The sequence below is a fragment of the Hoplias malabaricus genome, chromosome 13 (assembly GCF_029633855.1).
Source record: "Hoplias malabaricus isolate fHopMal1 chromosome 13, fHopMal1.hap1, whole genome shotgun sequence".
Lineage (NCBI taxonomy): Eukaryota > Metazoa > Chordata > Actinopteri > Characiformes > Erythrinidae > Hoplias > Hoplias malabaricus.
This window is the reverse complement of record NC_089812.1, coordinates 29,896,317-29,917,181: the sequence shown is the minus strand read 5'-3', so window position 1 is coordinate 29,917,181 and position 20,865 is coordinate 29,896,317. Positions and strand designations below refer to the sequence as shown.

Genomic DNA, 20,865 nt, shown 5'->3' with positions numbered 1-20,865 from the left:
GGTCAAGGTTGTGCAGTGACGATATTCTGCTGTTATTTATCACATAAATGTTTAATATATAGAAATTCTCTGAGTGTTCTGAGTGCATGTGGCAGAAAATGAGCTCATATTAGCTTCAGTAGCAGAATTCTGCTCAGAAACTAGAGGAGTGTGATTGCTAGTTTCAGAATGGTGTAGATATGATCATGAGTGGGCCTAATCAATGTTAAATATCTACCATGTGTTTCATTTCTACCAGAGATGGTGTGATATGTGATAGTTCAGTGCTAGGCTGCTGGTGCAGATGGGCCTTTCTAGGCCACTGAACGAGCAGTTTGAGATATTGACTTACTAGCGAGCTTGCTGTATTTTCTCTTGGGGGACTCTAAACTTTCCAGCCAAAATGTGACATTGGTTGTGGTCATCTTAGGTGTGCGTGCATGGTGCCTGGCCATGGAAACCCAGTCAGTCCTAATGTCAAATTTGCTACAAGATGCAGTTTGGATTCTGGAAGTGATAGCTGCTTTAAGAGCTTAGACTTATCTGAAGCTGTTTCAGTGCATCACATTTTATTTGATGCTTCTCTGTAGAGATTATACATGTATATGCACAATTGCACTTTAGTGTAAACTATGGGTACAGGGATCTGCAAACTATTGTGATTAGACCAAGAGTGATGATAGTTGCAAGTCATAAAACTGCAATTATACTCAGTCCGGGTCCTAGTGGGCCACTGCGCTACATATTTAAGAGATTTCTTAGCCCCCATCACACCTGCTACAACTGACAAGCTAATTAAGAACACCTTCTAAAGCTGATGTGGGGAATTTCACATGAAGATAGAATTAAGCTTGTCATCTGTGTAGCTGAACATTAAAACCAATAATAAAACTGGCATTAAATAAAAGTTGTATGTGTCAAACTACCTTGTTGTGCAGATGCATGATTCTAAAAATAGTGATTAAAATAGTTCCTTCATTATGTAATAATGCTCGTCATTAAAGATTGAATTCGATGTGAAAGTGATGTTGAGCATAACGACAGAGCGAGTGGAACATTGCCCACCACTGGGGTGGTGTATATTAGTCAGCAAAGTTTTATCAGTAAACAGCAACACTGCGTTCTCTGTTCTGTGTTCTGTGCATCGAGTTGAGTGAAGATATCGCAAACAACAGAGATGGTGTGAAGATTGGTTGAATGAAGAAAAACAAGACAGTAATTGAATCTATTCTCAGCTCTCTCTCTCTCTCTATGTCTCTCTCTCTCTCTCTCTCTCTCTCTCTCTCTCTCTCTCACTCTCTCTTTTTAAACCTCTATGCATGCATAATATAATTTCAATGTTTGTGTTTATTTCCTTTTTGAAATGAATGTTTTTAACTCATTCAGTGATATTGAGAAACTGAAGAAAACTGGATTTCTTGTCTCTCAAAAAATGAAAATAACTTTAACATTAGTTGTGTAATAACTAAATTTTTGGGAGTAGGACCACACCCGAACTCCTCCCGCTGCCTTATATATATCCTCAAACTCACGTCATTTCCATATCGGACAAACACACTCATCTCCACTCTGTCTACTATCTTTCTCTTGAATTCATCGATCCAATGGGGAGGATTTGGCTTTACACACATTCTGAAGCCCTGCTGAACTCCACCCTTCACAGACATGCTCCGTTCTAGCAAAGTGAAGTTTATATTTTGTTTGATAAAATGAAATGTGCAACTATGTGTCTTTTAGCCCATCCTTTGCAGTGAACACACACACGTACGTATACTTGTACAGCATGTCTGGTTGCAGTAAGCACATGCCCACCGTCCCTGGCTCCCAGGGAGCAGTTTTGGGGTTAGGTGCTTTGCCTCGGGGGCACTTCAGCCATGGACTGAGGCAGAAGGACACCGGCAGCCTTTCAATCCCAAGCACGCTTCTCTAACTGAAATGGCGTGCATGGTCCTTGGGTTGTATGGTTGTTTGTTGTTCTTCTTGTTTTACACTTATTTCCCCTTCCTTATTGTGCAATGCACAATGCACTCACTGATCAATTTATTGGTCTCTGTAAGACCTTATGGTAGGGTTATGTTGCAGGAGGCATGAATTCCATCTGTCCCCATTGAGAGGAGGGGCATGGCAAATCAATATTAAATTATTCTGACTGGCCACTTATATGAAATGTTGAAACATATTTTCATATTTTGAAATTCAATGTGTTTAGTCTCTCTCTAGCTGTTTATATTATATATATATAATGTGTGTGTGTGTGCGCGTGTGTGTTTGTATTTATATGTTGAAGTGGATTAAATCTATTCTGGTAGCTTGTGGTGGACCACTTGGTTTTGCATATTTACGCTTGAATAGCCTCTGGATTCCCCTTCTTGCCGTGTTTGCCTCCCCTTAAGAGACACTTAGAATTAATCTTTATATCTGCTCTTATATACAGCTAGTAACCTGCATATAATAATGTATTCATTTGTTTATTAGGTGTGTTGTGAATTGTTACAAAGTGTATATATTAATGAAATTTAAAAACCACAGTTAGTGAGTTACTACAGATATATTAGACGTTACACATACGTCTGACATCATTTAACATATAAATGTACTTTTGAAAATTTCGACATGCCTTGCTTGTATGTCATTTTATGATTACTATTATTAGTATTAAAAATGACACATGTAGATGGAAAATGGTGTGGAGTATTTATTTGTCACTGCATTCGTTCCATCAAGTAAAGAGTGCTGCAAAAACACGTGAATCGATTTGTTCGTTTAATTGTATCCAAAGGTATGTGTGAGTTTTGATGTAGATAAATATTGTGATTTCAGTCTTAGCAGTTGTGAACAGGGCCTATTAATATTTAATTGTAATAAAACACCTGATAGTTTCTTGTAGACTAGTTTAAGCTGCAATATCATTTTTGTGTCTTGTCACAGGGAGTGGAAACATGGAAACAGATGCTGTTGCAAATGTGGATTTAATAAACAAAAGACAACACAACACATGAAAAGAAAAGTCCAACAAACTACAAGATTTAACATCACTGTAACCCTAACATAAGACAAGGACAAACTCTACTGACAAACACAGAGGTTATATACACTTAAATATGATGGTTAGTTAGTTATCGTTACACTTATATAGCGCCTTTCTAGATACCCAAGGACGCTTTACAATCCACACTGCTCAGAACGCTCAATTCACACACACACACACTGGCGAGAAGCGGCAGCCAAACGCACACAGCGTACTCTCAACCAGAAACGACCGTCCACCTGGAGGACTGCATTGGGCACTAGGATTTCACCCAGGACAGAGCGCCAATCCATATCTGGGCACACACACATTCACACTCATTAATTCACAAACCAGGACAGTTATTACAGAAGCCAATTCACCTACCCTCCATGTTTTTGGACTGGTTCTACAAGGGTTCTTTAATAAAGAATATGAATAAGAATATGGTTCTTATAGAACCCTTTTGCATGAATAAAGGGTTCTTGGCATCATGAAGGCATTCTTCAGATTGATGGAGGATATTCTTTAGTAGGTTCTATATAGCACCTTTTAGAAAAATAAGCTTAAATAGGGTCTCAGCGCAAGTAACCCCTGTGAACTAGGTCACTGGACCCAACGAGGCTCACAGGTGAAAGCACAACAACAACAACAAAAAGGCACAGGGCAAACATATCACATGACACTTCAGAGGAGCCATATCACATGACTAGGACCAGACATGGCCATCTATTCGTTTTTCTATTAAATACGAGTACCTAATGCAAACAAGCTACATATTGTTTGAAATGTGGAGATTTTTATATCCAAGGAATCCCATCTTAAAAATGCCACCAATTCCAAATACTTCTTGGATTCCCCAAAGTAAGGTTTATGGGTTAACCAAATACGTTAATCCCAGATTTGAGGATTGTAAAATAGGAATGTCCCTCAGCTCTTCCAGCTCTTCCTAGGGTTTGTTTGGGTGCTACAGATTCACAGAATACGGCATTGCTTTGTATCACTCAACCTTCAGGTCCCAGGTCCCTATTGTATAGTAAAAAGAATATTTATACAATATGCTGTTTTAATTTGGTCTGATTTTAGACTCAAAGGTGAAAGTTTCACTTAAAGGTTCACAATTTTAATCAAAAAACTATTTATTAAATTCTGAGTATGTTTCCTCACCATTGGCCAGCTCCCCAGTCTGATTGAAACCAATCTGATGTTTTTACAAATCCCCAGTGTCAGTAAATGTTTAAAAATATAACTTATAAATATTGTCTTATAAAATATTGTCTTTCTTTCTAGGCTTTCTCTCTCTCTGCTCATGGCATCTGAAGTTTTTAGACAATGAAGAGATCTCCTATGTTGAGAGGCATGAACTGAGATGAGGATATTGCTCTATTCTTGTTCCATAGGTGGGTAATATTGGCTTACTTTTGTTGTTTCTGATTATTAAGGTGGAATGTCTCCAAATTGATGAAATGCATTACAGAAAGTGCTACAAAACAAAACAACTCGAGTTACAAATGAGTTCTTTAAAATTTAGCAAATTTAGCCTGGGCCCAGTGTGTGTCCTTGCTAGGAACATTTTAAACCATTGCTGAAAATGACCAGAAAACATAACTCTAGCTCCACACACATTAACTTACTTCTATTATAAACGTTATAATAAACACATTAGACACACACACACATGTATACACAGCAAATTCACCAGTGTTAACACTGTTAGTGTAATCATTTAACGCTCTCAGTGTTAACTTAGAATTTGCTGTGTATTGTGGACTATAAAGTTTTTTACCATGTATAGAGTAAACGTTTATTATTTATTTATTTATTTTTTAAGAATTTGTTTAAAAAATACCTAGAACTGAATTAACACTACTGCAGTCAGAGAGCAGTCATCATGTGCTCTTGCTCACTAAATTAAGATTCCATGGTACTCTCTAAATGTGAGTCATGGTCATGGTATTTTTAATTATAGTCATCTGTGTCACAGTGCAGAATTAATCTAAGCCAAGCACCTCAAACCTCCGCAGGAGAAAGACAAGCCAGAGACCACTTTATCATAGGAATATTTACAATGACAACAATGAGAAGAGATAGAAAAACAAAGCATATTTTTCTTGAGTAAAAGAGCTTAGAAATGAAGTGTCTCAGTGACGAACTATAGGTCTCACCCTTTGCACACTTCTGTGTATCCACACTAAAGACATGAATCACCACCATGTCTCATCTAAGACAAAACTCAACGCTGTAAACAACAGGCCCAACGACTCTTGTGTCTCCTTTTATTTCTAATGTTACCTCCTCTGATGAATTTTGATGAATCACCATCAACTCCTGAGCCAAGTATGAGCAAATTAAATAATAACCCCCGACCCCTTTAACAAAGGGTTAACCAAAGCTATCAGCAACTTTATCAGCATTTAACAAGTGTGTTTGGTGGTTTTAAAGTGAGGTTTAGTGTGTTTGAAGTTTCACATCTTATCACGTCTGTGTCTTTCTAGTGTAATTAATGCTGGCTTCCTGGAAACAAGTGCTTCCATTTTGATCATGCAAATCAAGACATAAAATGTTCAAAAAAAGCCTCTGTGGGTATAGAATGGTTCCTCTTTTTGTTCGTATCTCATTTCTAGTTTTTTAGGTTTCCTGAGATTGACTTGCTTGTTTGGAAACGCATTCCAGTTACTATATGGACATGTTGTAAAATCTGCCTTGATTCATTTGTTTGAGTGAGACCCCTTTATATGAGTCTAGTTTCATGTTTAGAAGTAATGTATGGTGCATTTTTGGGGGGACAGAGCGAGACAGAGACGTAGAAATGAGTAATTTGAGTTTCATTATTTGAGTGGGTAATTTTTTCAGAACACCAGACACTTTTAGCCTTTATTTTAGCCTTTAAACATCAGTTCCACTGGTGCCTGTACTTCTCGATTCTCAAAAGAAAAAGAAAGAAGAGAAAATGAACACATTTCCCAGAAGACTGGTAGCTGCCATTTTCACTTAACAAAGTACAGCTTGTTGTTTATGAAGCAACAGCTTTACAGATAAGATAATGGTTTGAAGGACCAGGTTTTTGGGGCATTTTGTGTCTTCTCCACATCCTGTACCCAGAATAACCTTGTATAGACATGTAGGACTGAGAAAGCCCAGTGAGAAGCTGCGGTGTGGAAAAAACTCCCTAAGAATAAGGAAGGAACCTTGAGAGGAACTAAGATTTAAAAGCGGAAACTCATCCTTCTCTTCCTGACATTGGGTGCCACAGTAAACAGAAAAAGAAATCTAAGCAGTGGTTTTTCTTAGAACATCGTCACATTGAGCACTACCCATCGGCTTCAGTGGATCAACAGACTGAATTCTTTCAAGCGTAGACTCTGTCGGGATCCATGAAATCAGGGCCATTACACTTAGGGAGTGCAAAAGACCCACACAACACGCATATCAATAAGTGGCTTTTTGCAATGATGAAATAACATGACTAAACTATTAAAATGGCAGTTTTGTTACATCCTGGTTATTATTTGTTAAGTACAGGAAAAACAATAGGCCACTGGACGTCTCGGAGCACACGAAGGAATACTGTCAACATATATATGTCATTTCTCAGTGCATTATTATTATATTATGAATTACTCAAACAAATACAATGAACTCGCAGCCCTCAGTGTTCTGTTCTTGTAAAAGTGTCCTCGCTTCAGTGCGCCGATGTTTTAAGGCACTTTAAGCATGTCATGTCCTGGTTATTGAGCCAGAGTGACATCCCTGAGAGCGCATGTCTTTAATTATTGTTGTGATGCATGAAATTATATATACACACACACACACATTTTATATATATATATATATATAGTGAGGAAAAAAATACATTCTTCTGGCCAGTGGACTCTGGCAATTGCATTTAAACAAGCTGTAGGTATATAGCTAAATAGCTAATGTATGTTACATTACAGAAAACAATATAGTTTATATTTACAATAGCAAATGAGCATGTTCCTCCCAACAGTGCCACCTAGTGAAGTGAAACTAACGCGCAGAAGCATTACATGTTATAGAACAAATCCTGATATCTCCAAAAAGAGTAAATTAAATGGTAACATTATTTAGATTTTATTTTACTTTTAGAGGACTTTTATAGGATCACTTGACATTGAATTGAGTTTCCTGCACAAAGACACACACACACTGAATGATTCAGAGCATCTTCAAATCTGCAGGTGTAGTGAAGTGATCCTCGTATGCAGTGGTTAGTACATATACAAAAATAAAAAGGAGCTGGTGACCTAGCATCAAGGTTATTGGCCCCCAAGGCTCACTGATTCACAATGGGTCAGCAAGGACACTCTGACTGGTCTGCAGCGATGCATCCCCATATGCAACAAACTGTAATGCACTGTGTGTTTTATCACGTCAATAATATTTTCAGCATTTTTTACTCCCCAATCGCCAGTATGTCCCAAAAAAGCCATTACAGCACAAAGACCTTGAAATCATTATCCCTGGAAATACAGATTAAGGTCTTTTTAATATTGAACATTGATATTTTTGAGTGTGTGTGTGTGTATACATACACGCAGCTCCACGGACCTGGAGGTTGTGGGTTCAATTCCCGCAATTCTCAATTCTCTGTGAGGAGTTTGGTGTGTTCTCCCTGTGTCCGCGTGGGTTTCCTCCGGGTGCTCCGGTTTCCTCCCACAGTCCAAAAACACACGTTGGTAGGTGGATTGGCGACTCAAAAATGTCCGTAGGTGTGAGTGTGTGTGTGTGTTTGTGTGTCTGTGTTGCCCTGTGAAGGACTGGTGCCCCCTCCAGGGTGTATTCCCGCCTTGCTCCCAATGATTCCAGGTAGGCTCTGGACCCACCGCGACCCTGAACTGGATAAGCGCCTACAGATAATGAATGAATGAATGAATGAATATATACTTTTTCAGATATATATATATATATATATGTATATATATATATATATATATATATATATATATATATATATTGTATTAAAAAGTCATTTCTATATTGCATATCCAAACATAAATATATATATTGTGTGTACGTCTGACTGTCATTCCCACAGAAAACCCTCAGTGGAACGCAGTCATGTGTGGTTTCCTGTGTTAAATGATGCAACTCAGAATGTCTTTTATCTGTTACTGATTCTGAGAAAGAGTGTGTCTCCTCCGAAGTGACGATGTCACCGATCCCGCTAACCACGGCTTCTCTCTTCTGTGGCAAACTGAACTTAAAGAATGTATAAGAAGTTTTAGACAGCCATGTCTATCTGGGTATATGCTTTGTATTATTATCTACATTAACTTACATTTATACATTCATTCATTCATTATCTGTAAGCGCTCCAGTACAGGGTCACGGTACATTTATACAATTATAAGTTAAATAAGTGTGTAATAAAAGTTTGGAGTTTGAGGTTATTACCATTTAAAGGGTTAAATTTGCCATGTTATTTTCGTCTGTGTATATCGTTGCTAAAAGTGTGATGTGAAACTGTGAAGTGTCAGCTAGAATTTAGCTGTGGAGCAGTAGAACTTTGTTGTCTGCAGTAATGGATTTTCTTTAAGTACCATTGGGATGACTTGGGATGGAATTTGTAGTTCAAAACTATACATAATCAAATATCAGTACCCGACCTTCTGGCTGAATAGCATCAAATAACAATGTTCCCTAATGTAGTATAAAGTCTTTTCCAGGAAAGTAGGAGCTGTGGCAAAGGTGGGATGTTAAGCTGTAATCCCTGAACATAGTGTAACACAAATCCATTAATTTGACTCAATTCCCACATGTACATCAATAATACATGATATTAACACAACCTTGATTGTCTGTTTACTGTTGACAAAGCATGCATTGATGTAATAGGTTTTATTTATAAAGAAATAATCTTCTAACACATGAATTCAGTAGGCTCGTCTGTGTGTGTGTGCAGGATACCAACATTTTCCCAAGAAGTGGGCAGAGATGTGCAAGAACTGTAAATTACAACAGGATATTGCTGTGCAGCAAAGAGGAAAGACCAACCAACATAGAAACAACCATAACTGGGAGGAAAAGGTGATATTGCTATATTTTGAAGTAGTAGTAGTAGTAATAATAATAATAACAATACCATTAATCTTATATAGTGCCTTTGTAGATACCCAAGGATGCTTTACAATCCACACTGCACAGAACACTCAATACACACACACTGGCGAGAAGCGGCAGTCAAACGCGTACAGTGTACTCTCGACCAGGAACGACCATCCACATGGAGGACTGCATCGGGCACTAGGACACAGCGACAATTCATATCTGGGCGCACACACATACAGACATTTATTCACATACACACTCATTCACTCACACACTAGGACAGTTATTAGAGAAGCCAATTCACCTACCCTCCATGTTTTCGGACTGTGGAAGGAAACCGGAGACTCCGGGGGAAACCTACGCAGACACAGGGAGAACATGGAAACTCCATCCAGCATACTTACTAATACTGTAATAGTTCACAATTTACATGACACACTTCTGAAACATAGAGGCCTGATGTTTTTCAATTTACTTAAACATGTCTTACCCATTATTTTTTTTATGTTTTTTTTTCCGTAAAAACTATAGTAACTGGGCATCAAAATGCACATAAGTGTGTTCTCTATACATGATTAGTCCTAAATTTCACTGATAAAATCTGCAAAACATAGTGAACATGGATGCCTATACTTTTCCATAGGAGTATGAATGTAATGTATGCAGCAAACCGTGTAAGTGTAGTACCTCCATCTATCCATTATCTGTAACCGCTTATCCAATTCAGGGTCACAGAGCCTACATGGAATCATTGGGCGCAAGGCAGGAACACACCCTGGAGGGGGCGCCAGTCCTTCACAGGGAACCACACACACTCACACACTCACACCTATGGACACATTTGAGTCGCCAATCCACCTACCACCCGGAGGAAACCCACGCGGACACAGGGAGAACACATCAACTCCTCACAGACAGTAACTCGGAGCGGCAATCGAACCCACAACCTCCAGGTCCGTGGAGCTGTGTGACTGCGACACTACCTGCTGCACCACCGTTCCGCCAAAGTGTAGTACCTTTTTAATTTAAAAAGATATACAAATAAAAATAATCAATTGTAAATATTCAATTGTGAGCAGTTATAAGTTTTTGCTCCTTACTGTTTGGTTGTAACACACCACAGTAACCACAATAAACATGCACCACACACAATGCAGTAAATATACAAGTTGCAAAGTAACAGCAGGTTTGCATTTAAACAGTGTAAACCCAGTGGAACGAATAGAATTATTCCTTATGATGGTTCCTTGTACGGAAAGCTAATAAATTACTTATAATAAGTAACACATCCATAATAGAACTCAAGGCAAGATTAGAGAAATGAATCTTTGTCAAAAATTTACAACAAAACATGTCTTGGGCATTTAAAGGAACACTTTAAACATTTTTGCTCCAGGGCTCCCCCTACAGTTGCAGAGTGTAATTCACTTTTATATGATCTGTTCTGCATTATAGGACAATGAAGCATCACAATGTGTGAATGCACTAGAGGCAGTAAATACAAACCCAGAAATGCAGGCAGCCATCCCTGATAACCAGGGAGCATTTGGTATTAGGAGCTTTGCTCAAGGGCACCTCAGCCATGTATTTAGGAAGGAACCATTAGGACGCGGTCCCTAGATAATACACGTTAGTCACTAGTTATTTACTGTGACAAGCACATTAGAATTAACTGCATTTTGCAGTTTCACATTTGACCATTGCATTTAACCAGACAAGGACATAAACGTGGTATAAGAATTTTCACAATACTACTTACAAAACTACTTACAAAATAGAATAGAACATTGCAAAAGTTCTGTAGAAAGCCTCAACTTCCCACAGAAAAACCAGAGTCTGTACGGTAATAAAAACTGTACTCCTGCACTACTCTAGTGTGTTATTATTATTATTTTATCATTTTAACATATTGCTATCCTTTAAGTAATAAAATGTTAATGGGGAATTCTTTGACCTAACAGTTTCTTGACAGTTTACTGTAGAAATAACGTTTTACAGCTATCTTATCAAATCTGTCCGAAACCTTTAGACAAATGCTAAGGTTTATGTTTTTAAAAGTCACAACTTTAACACAAAACCTGCAGGATTTCCCAAAAACGTAATATTACAATAAATGTGGCAATACATTAGAAATAATAGATAGAGAACAATAATCATGGAGCAGACGAGTGTGATTCTAATGCTGTGGATATGAGGTGAAGTCAGTGAATCAGTAGGTTGTTGATTGTAAAGTTATAGCTACAGTATCTGTAGATTGAAGGTGAAGTTGACAGTAGACGGGGTGAACTGTCGACTATAATGTTTTACTACTACAGAATGTTTCAGTATATTGACAGTTTATTTAGTATCTTTATAGCAGTTTATATATTGGAAAACTGTGTTCTTTACTGCAATCCAATAGAATACAACAGTAGTCCAGTATATTATCAGCAGTAGACCAGATATTGTATGTGAGAGAGAGAGAGAGAGAGAGATACGCAGGCTCTAGAGAAAACACACAGAAAACATGGTGATGTAACAGCAGAACGGAGTGCGCAAATACACACACACACACACACACAGAGAGCTCCAAAACCTACACACCTTGTAGAATATTCACACAATCTCAAACCGTATCCTTCCGCACACAGCTACACATAAGTTACACTTTACACATACACTGACTCAGTGGCACTAGTCATATATGCACTCTGAACAATTTCACAGGAAGGGAGGGGTGTGTGATATAGTGAACTAGAGGGATGCAGATGCATTTTTATTTTAAAATCCTGCCCCATTATCTAACCAGACTGGAGCTTTACACTCCTCCACAAGTCAAAACTAAACCTCCACGCAAATATATGGGCAGATGCAGTGTATCTGAAATACATTTAATTTGATTGGAGCTGTAGTAATGAATTAATGCCACTCTGTGCAGTGATCCCCTTGGCTTTTTTTTTTTGCATTGCATGTGAGCATTGCCATTTCAAACCTCACTCACACGCACGGTGTGAAGGCCTTCGCCGAATACAGCATTTAATCAGCTTACAGCAAGTGGAAATGCTGCATATATATAGATATCTACATTTTCAGCTTACAGTTTTAATTCTGCTTTAATGTAAATCTCCTCGTTTGTGATTAAGTTGAGTGCTGTTGTGAATATGCGGTTAGCTGTGGTTGGTGACATACCCAAACAATGAGCCTGTGTCTGTGGCATTTTGGCCTACAAGAAAAATACATGTAAATGTGGTTTCAGAAAATCTCCACAATTTCATGAAACAAAAATAGTGAAAATGAATTCTTTAGCTAACACCTCACAGTTAGTTAAATTCTGCTAACTAATGCATTACAGTGAGTCACTCTACACTAGCTAACATGGTATAACATGGTGAGCTACCTTCCTCCTCACCCAACACGCTAAGGCATGCCACATTTACCACCACCTTCCATGACGTGGTCTACAAGCTACACACCACTTGCTGTATTCTACATGCTGGATCGCATGTATTTGCCTGGCAGCCTGCAGTTCCATGAATTTGGCCAGAGACGCACACATTCAAGTGCATCTTGTGCATTGGATGTGCATCATGGTCAACCTAACTAGCTGAGCTCACTGCATTACTTTGTTGGCAGTGGTACTGGAGAGGTGATCTTCACATTTTCAAAGCCTCTTCTTCAGATGATCCATGCATTCTTGACACAAGGATACCACGGAGACTGCTCCCAAACCTTATCTAAACATAGAAAATATGGACATGGGCTCTATCAGCTTCTCATTTTTTGAATAACGTTCACTTGCTGCAGACATCTCGTCTCATTAGCTTGTGTCTAGGCATGCAAGGTAATTTGGTGCTTCTTCATCTGATGTATTTGACCTCATCAGGGTCTGTATACAAGTAGTGGAAAACTCTTGGGCATATACCAAACTCTTGGGCATATTCTTGCCCACTTTTCAGATTAGTCTCAGAATACAGCAGACTTCCTTTAAGGGAAAAACTGCCCACTCCTCCTGCTCCCAACAAGCAGATTCTCACTGCACAGCTAGCTTGAGTGGCAGAGGTGAAACACTAGGACAAACCATTTTCTCTTCCCAATCTGTTCCTGGCCACTGACCATGGATGGATAAAGTAGGGTTTTCAAATCCTTCCAAAAGTGGAATCATCAGTGATGCACCATCTCCCAGGCAACAAAGCAACCTTCTACAATACTCACCCCTCCATCCCAGATAAGATGAAATGCTAAGTCCTCAGCCCTTGGGATCCGGACCCTCAGTCCCTTCATTCTCTTGTTGACGTATCAGGCAGTTTTGCAAGAGGAGTTGAAGAAGCAGTTGACATTCTGGTCACCCCAAAAGACAACAGTGAACCTTTTGACCAAGCCATGAGGTTTTTGCCCAAAATGGGTGACAGTAGAAGAAAGCATAAGCATGCCACTTTTGTCTGCCTCTGCTCAAAACACATAGAACCTCCAGCTATCAGTGAGGGAGCCCCCACTCCCTCAACACTTAGGATTTCAGGGCTGCCAAACCCTAGAACCCAAAACCCAGCTCGCATAGATACAGCTGAACAGCTTTCACAAGCCCTGGGGCAAAATGACCTGTGCTGGCCAAGACGACTTATGCTTCCTCCTCACCAAGTATTTCTCCAAACCTGATCCCATAGAGGAATCCAGGCACTCTTGTAACCCACTGCAAAGACTGGCAGAACATTTCTTCACAGGTCTGTGCTAGACCAGTGCCATTGATGGGAAAAAAAAGAAATTCCAAATTGTTACCTTCAATTAATGTATTACAGCAAGTGTTATATGTTTGTGATGCTGTGGGGGCAAAGGAGGGGTCTTTTACTTGTGTTCCATTTCAAATGTGCTGGACTTTGTAGAAAGCTTGCTGGATGGTAGCAAAGCCTTTTCCTCCTTCAAGGTGTACTTGGCTGGAATTGTAGCATGTCATGTTGGCTTACCAAATGTAAACAATCTTTAATATGCTGTTTTATGAAAGGTGCGAGCAGGCTTTGCCTGACTTCCAAGCCTTTCATTCCATCTTGGGACCTCTCCATGGTCCTGAACATGCTCGGACAGATTCCTTTCAAGCTGCAGAGCATCAAGCTAAAGGCTCTCTTTGGTAAAACAGCCCTGCTGCCTACAATGTCCTACAGTAAGCAAGCCCGCACTCTCACTGCACCATACTTATTGACACTTTGACACATGTCAATGTGTCAAGTCAAGGTTACATTGTCTTCTAACCTTGCAGTCAGTTACTCCGGTCATGTCTGCATTGCTTTTTTGTGTTACGAGCTCATCTCAGCCCTAAAAGTTACGTTTATCTCCTATCTGCATGGCCTTGGCTCACTTTGTCCATATATTTATCCAGACTAAACACATTTTCCTGGTGTAACAGACATGGTCAGACCCTACCCAACGGCTCATCCCGGAGCTCTGGTGGTTTTGCCTGAACATCTGCCTGGACAGCGGAGCATTTCTGATTTATGACCTTTACAGAGGCACAGAACATTCCTCATGAAAGGACATAAGGCTACTTCCATAACCCCCATTCTCTGAATCAGGAGTGAGGTAGGTAGGTGTCTCGGGAGAATGTTTGAGAAAGAGTGGCAAGGGAACTGCGCCTGCTTATATAACAGACAGGCATTTCTTGATCTCAGTGGTGATTGGTCTGTCAGTCACCTTCCAGATGTGATGCCATTGGTGTTTCCGTGGTCAGTCACGCAGAAGGAGTCCCCCTTCGTGGCATACCTCACTCCTGATTCAGAGAACCAGAGTTATGTGAGTGACCTTGTGGTTCATTTTCATGTTTGAAGATTAAAATTGCACCAAATCCTCCAAATAAATACAAGAACATCAGGAAACAATGAAAAAAAAAGAGGATGAAGAAGAAATTGGTTTCCTATTTTGGTGGCTTTTTTTCTTTTTGCCTTAATTAGTGCATCAGAATGTAACAGTAGTGTCATTTGAGGTGGAGCGGAAAATAGAAAATGAAAGAAAAAAGAGAAGCCAACCTTGGTCTGGTGAAAAAAGCATGAAAACATAGAAGGAATACACTCATACCTTTTTATTCTGAGGCAAATATGTGTTATAAATTTAACTGTTTAAAGAAATGCCAATTTTCTGTTTTTTCTTTTTCTTTTTCAGGGCTCCCTCTACAATTGCGGAGTGTAATTGACTTTAACAGCACTCTTCCAAAACTTGCAAAGTGTTCTGCAGTAATGAGCCCATATTAGTAAAAATACTACTTAATGTTCCTTTAAGGGCAGCACGGTGGCGCAGCAGGTAGTGTTACAGTCACACAGCTCTTGGGACCTGGAGGTTGTGGGTTCAATTCCCACTCCAAGTGACTGTCTGTGAGGCGTTTGATGTGTTCTCCCTGTGTCCGCGTGGGTTTCCTCCGGGTGACTGTCTGTGAGGAGTGTGGTGTGTTCTCCCTGTGTCTGCGTGGGTTTCCTCTGGGTAACTGTCTGTGAGGAGTGTGGTGTGTTCTCCCTATGTCTGCGTGGGTTTCCTCCGGGTGACTGTCTGTGAGGAGTGTGGTGTGTTCTCCCTGTGTCCGTGTGGGCTTCCTCCAGGTGACTGTCTGTGAGGAGTGTGGTGTGTTCTCCCTGTGTCCGTGTGGGCTTCCTCCAGGTGACTGTCTGTGAAGAGTGTGGTGTGTTCTCCCTGTGTCTGCGTGGGTTTCCTCCGGGTGACTGTCTGTGAGGAGTGTGGTGTGTTCTCCCTGTGTCTGTGTGGGTTTTCTCCGGGTGACTGTCTGTGAGGAGTGTGGTGTGTTCTCCCTGTGTCCGTGTTTGCTTCCTCTGGGTGACTGTCTGTGAGGAGTGTGGTGTGTTCTCCCTGTGTCCGTGTGGGCTTCCTCCAGGTGACTGTCTGTGAGGAGTGTGGTGTGTTCTCCCTGTGTCTGCGTGGGTTTCCTCCGGGTGACTGTCTGTGAGGAGTGTGGTGTGTTCTCCCTGTGTCTGTGTGGGTTTTCTCCGGGTGACTGTCTGTGAGGAGTGTGGTGTGTTCTCCCTGTGTCCGTGTTTGCTTCCTCTGGGTGACTGTCTGTGAGGAGTGTGGTGTGTTCTCCCTGTGTCCGTGTGGGTTTCCTCCAGGTGCTCCGGTCCAAAAACACACGTTGGTAGGTGGATTGGCGACTCAAAAGTGTCCGTAGGTGTGAGTGTGTGAGTGAATGTATGAGTGTGTGTTGCCCTGTGAAGGACTGGTGCCCCCTCCAGGGTGTATTCCCGCCTTGACGCCCAATGATTCCAGGTAGGCTCTGGACCCACCGCGACCCTGAACTGGATAAGCGCTTACAGATAATGAATGAATGAATGTTCCTTTAAATTCAGCCACTGAAATGTGAACATTTTAAAGTGAATATCGTTGTTGTACAAATGTTTGTATGGATTTCACTGGGCTGTGAATAATAACTCTGTCCAGATCTAAACAGAAACAGTAGGAACTATACCACATTGCAGAATTGGCCTGTTGAACACAATGTATTGATCTGCAGTCTTGTTGGCTACATATTAATATTCACAACCATGCACACTGAGTAAGTGCTGGAATTATGGAGCTGTAACAGTATTGCTAGGCGTATAGAAAGTTTGGCATGTATTCATGTTGTGACAGGCTCTGTTTAGAGTAATTAAATAAGGCAGGGGTCTCCTGCATCTTATTGTCCATGGCCCCAAAATTCCTTCCAGTTCATTTGGTTTAGGATGATCTACACCCTTTTTTTATTACCTATAAGTGTTTGCACAGAGTGAGTTGAGTAGGGCACAATCAAGTCATATGGGTGAGAAAATTGTAGAGCTGCACTAAGGACCCAGGGCTCATCAAAATGCTAAAGGTGAATTACAAAATGATGACACATCCTCAGATGTCTATTAGAGCTCACCTCATGTGGGACCTGCTTTTCCTCATCAGCACATTGAGAATCTTTACACCACGTTGCTGCTGGAACAAACACACACACACACACACACACACACATATGGGTGCACACATACAGTCAGAGCTTAGAGGGCACTACCACAGTCTCTGGGGAAGGAGAGAAGCAGAAGCAATGTGGGGATTTTTTTTTTAAATCAATATTTCACTCTAATCTTTAAGTGTGTGCATGCTGTTAGAGTTCAGCTAAAGGAGGAATGTCACTGACGTGATTATTTTTCTTTAACACAAACATCAAGCTGATTTCAAATCTAGATTAAACCTAAGCCAGGCTGGAAAAGCTTTTTCAGTGATAAGTCATTATTGGTTTTGCATTTTCGTCACTCTTTCAAGGCTGGGTAACATTGTGAGCAGAATAACTGGGACACTGTTGGTTCTCGGTGTGTGAAATGATGTGATTTAGTGTTGAGATGCTAGCAGGAACGTGGGGAGAAAGCATTTAAAGTATAAAAAAGCCACACAATTTGTGTCACTTCAGATATAACATCAATTTTACTGAACAACAAACAAAAATAGCGTTTTTGTTCATATTTTTCTCCTGACACGTGCCAGGTAAATAAACAGATACAATATGGCAATGTAATCGTGCAGTGTCTTTATGCATTATGATCATAATCATGATCAGATCACTGTGATGTTTTACAGTTACGCTACACAGTTGTAGCCTCGTGGTAACGTTAATGTATCGTCTCGTTTCTAAGGTATGGCACTTTTTGTGTAACACCATTCTCTGCACTTAAGCTTGTGAAACCAGCCGTTAGTAAATTCTATCTTCTATTTCGGGTTCCCCAGCCCCGCAGTGAGACCGGTAATTTGATTCACCTTGTTTTAGTCACACTTTGGAGCATCCTGATACCTTTAGCGCAGCTTTGGTGTTACTATGAGAGCTGCGTCCTCTTCCCTGGGAGCCTGGCTTTGGGCCCAGGCTTGCTTTTGTAGTCATGCTGCAGTTGAGGTTGATCAGTCGGGTTTAAACGTTTGTTCAGGAGATGTGTCATTAGCTACAGCGAGCGAGTATTAGCACCTGTATGTGTGCCACTAATACTTGTAATGATGTTAACCAGTTATAGCAGTAATGAGAGCACTGCAGGGATAGTTGTCCATAGCTGTAGCTAATTTACGCCTGTAGCTGCAGCGATGTATGGAACTGACTACATAAGTGGCATCTGAGGGTATTTGACCTCAAGCTGTGTCTGTGTGTGTCTGTGTGTGTCTGTGTGTGTCTGTGTGTGTCTGTGTGTGTCTGTGTGTGTATGTGTGTGTGTGTGTGCATGTTAGTGTGTGCATCTATCAAGACCCCAGTTAAGCTAACACTGACCTCAATGTGTCCGTTTACCCATGACTCAGATAATGTGGACGTTTTCATAATGAATATCACTCTCTCTCTCTCTCGCTCTCTCTCTCTCTCATTCAGTCTAGCTCTATCTCAGTCTCTTCTTTTGTGTCATCCTACATTCACTGGCCTCTTTTTTTTCTCAGAGTGGCATTATCTAGTGGCAGTGCCCTCAGGTCAAACCAACTTGCCTTTGAATCATTCCCACCCTTTTATCCTCTTTATCTCTCTCTTGTCCCTCCTTTCTTTTGCGCTCTCTCTCTCTCTCTCTCTCTCTCTCTCTCTCTCCCCTTCCTCTTATCTCCTCTCTCTCCTATCACTTTTTTTAGCAGTTTTCTTTCATCTTTATTGCTCAACGTGATTGTAAACAGATAATGTTGTGATGCTTTGTTCTCTTCTACTTTGCTCTTTTTTTTTACCTTTTTTTTCTCTCTTTCACCGTTTTTTTATCTCAGGCTCATCTCTTAAACATTTAAGCATCACACAATCCCCGCTGACATAATCTAGCACAACTCTCTCTCTCTCTCTCTCTCTCTCTCTCTCTCTCTCTCTCTCTCTCTCTCTCTCTCACTAGTACTCACTCTCATTCACCACTCTTTGTATCCAATTCTCTCTCTCTCCCTCTCCCACCCAATCTCTTCCCTCCCTCCCTGCATCCCTTTATCTTTCTCTCTCTGTCTCACTCCCCTTCATCTCACCTCCAACCAGTCAGCTCCCTCTCTCTGTCCTGCTCTGCCTTTCTCTTTCTGTCTTCCTTTCTTCTTCTATTCCTCTTCATTCTCTCTCATACACACTCAGACTCCCTCTCTCTCTCTTTCTTTCTCACTTATTCTCTCTTTCTTTCTCACTCTTTCTGCCAGTGGTTCCCGGACGTTTTGGCTGCCTGTGTGTGGGTCTCCCCTCGTTCTCCAACAATCTCACCGAAGCTCATCCAGCTGCTGCACTCAAGCCAGGACACAAGCACTCCACACCGGGTAAGAGACCGAATACGTACACACACACACACATGCACAAATACAGTATCACACACACCCAACACCATGTAAGAGACAGAATACACGCACACACACACACCCCACACCAGGTAAGAGGCAGAACACATACTCACACACTCCACACAGGTAAGAAACAGAACACAGGCTTGTCACAGAGAGAGAGAGAGAGAGAGAGAGAGAGAGAGAGTGAGAGAGAGAGGGAATATGAAAGGAAAGGGCAGAAAGAGGGATGACTGAGCAGGAAAAGTGAGGAGAGGGTGGAAAGAAAGAAAGGAAGAAAGGAGCCAGCAGAAATGAAAGGAAAGGAATGGGAAATAAGTGAAATGAGGGGAGGAGAAGAGAGGAAAAGTGAGGAGAGAGCAGAAGAGGAGAAGAAACCGCAAGAATGGGAGAAGTGAAAGAGGAAAGGATGCGGTTGTAGAGTAAAGAAGGGGAGAAGAATGAAGAGAGGACACGAGGAGAGAGTTTGCGGCATGTGTGAGACCCTGAGAGCGTGGAGGGCTGCGGGAGAGTTGAATGCAGAGAGAGGGTGGGGGGGGTTTGTGAATGGGAACGTAAGGGGAGAGTATGGACGAGAGAGTGTAAGGAAAGGAGAGGAGAGACTGATTGTAAGCAAAAGGAGAAAAGATCTAGTGAGAGAGGAGAAAGATTCGTCTGTGGCTGCATTATTATCTGTGTGTAATACTCCATTCACAAACCACAGCTGAGCTCTGCCAGCCTGTGCTGTGTGTGTGTGTGTGGCAGGAGGATTGCAGAGCAGAAAGATGAAAGGAAGTGTGGCAGCACCTGGCAGGTGATCTTGTGTCTACTTGAATAGGATGTTAGTGTTTCATTAGAGTAACACAATCCATCAGTTCTCAACAGTTCCAATGCAGCACTGATGAAGGTTAAAATGATACCAGTGGTGAATGATGATGATGAAGTCTCTTTTTCTTTCCACAGTCTTTCTTTCACTGCTTCTGCCTTTCTCCCTCATTCTTTGTTTCTCTCACTCTTTCTTCTCGTTTCATTTTTGTTTTCTTTTTCAGTCCCTTCTCTGTCTCAACTGTCTTTGTCTAGCTCTTCTCCTCACACTTTTTATTTCACTTTCTTTCATTTTCTCTCTACTTGTTCCTCTCTTCACTTTCATTCTTTCTCACGCTTCTTGTCCTCCCTTGCCCCACTGCTCGTTCACGCCTTCCTTTATACCCCCCCCACCCCCACTCCCAAGCCTCCAGCCTAATCTGTGCTCCAGATTGTCAAAGAAACAGCTGCATGGACTCAATGCCTTTAACACCACACAGACCGTGTGTGTGTGTGTGTGTGTGTGTGTGTGTGTGTGTGTGTGTGTGCATAAGCGCATGCTGCTGCAGGGGTAAAGAGAGTATCAGAGAGTTTGCAGGACAAAAAAAGGGCGGGTGAAGGGAGTGCAGGGGAAAGTGAAGCAATGAAAAGAAGTGTAAAAATTGTAGGAGTGTGTGTGAGAAATAGAGATATAGAGTTGAAAGGAGGCATCTGAGCTGGAGTAACAGAGAAAGAGAGAGGGAGAATGAGAGAGTGAATGCAAGAAAGACAGAGGGTGA

General features: G+C 41.0%; 1 protein-coding gene across 1 annotated transcript in view; it reads left to right on the top strand.

Annotated features, from left to right (window-relative positions):
* Positions 1-20,865, top strand: part of pvalb6 (parvalbumin 6) — a 74,477-nt gene that overhangs the window by 19,090 nt on the left and 34,522 nt on the right. The window contains exons 4-6 of the mRNA XM_066641937.1: positions 4,277-4,386; positions 8,913-9,037; positions 19,169-19,282. The gene's annotated coding sequence lies outside the window, so the exon portion shown is untranslated. The remainder of the gene's footprint in view (positions 1-4,276; positions 4,387-8,912; positions 9,038-19,168; positions 19,283-20,865) is intronic.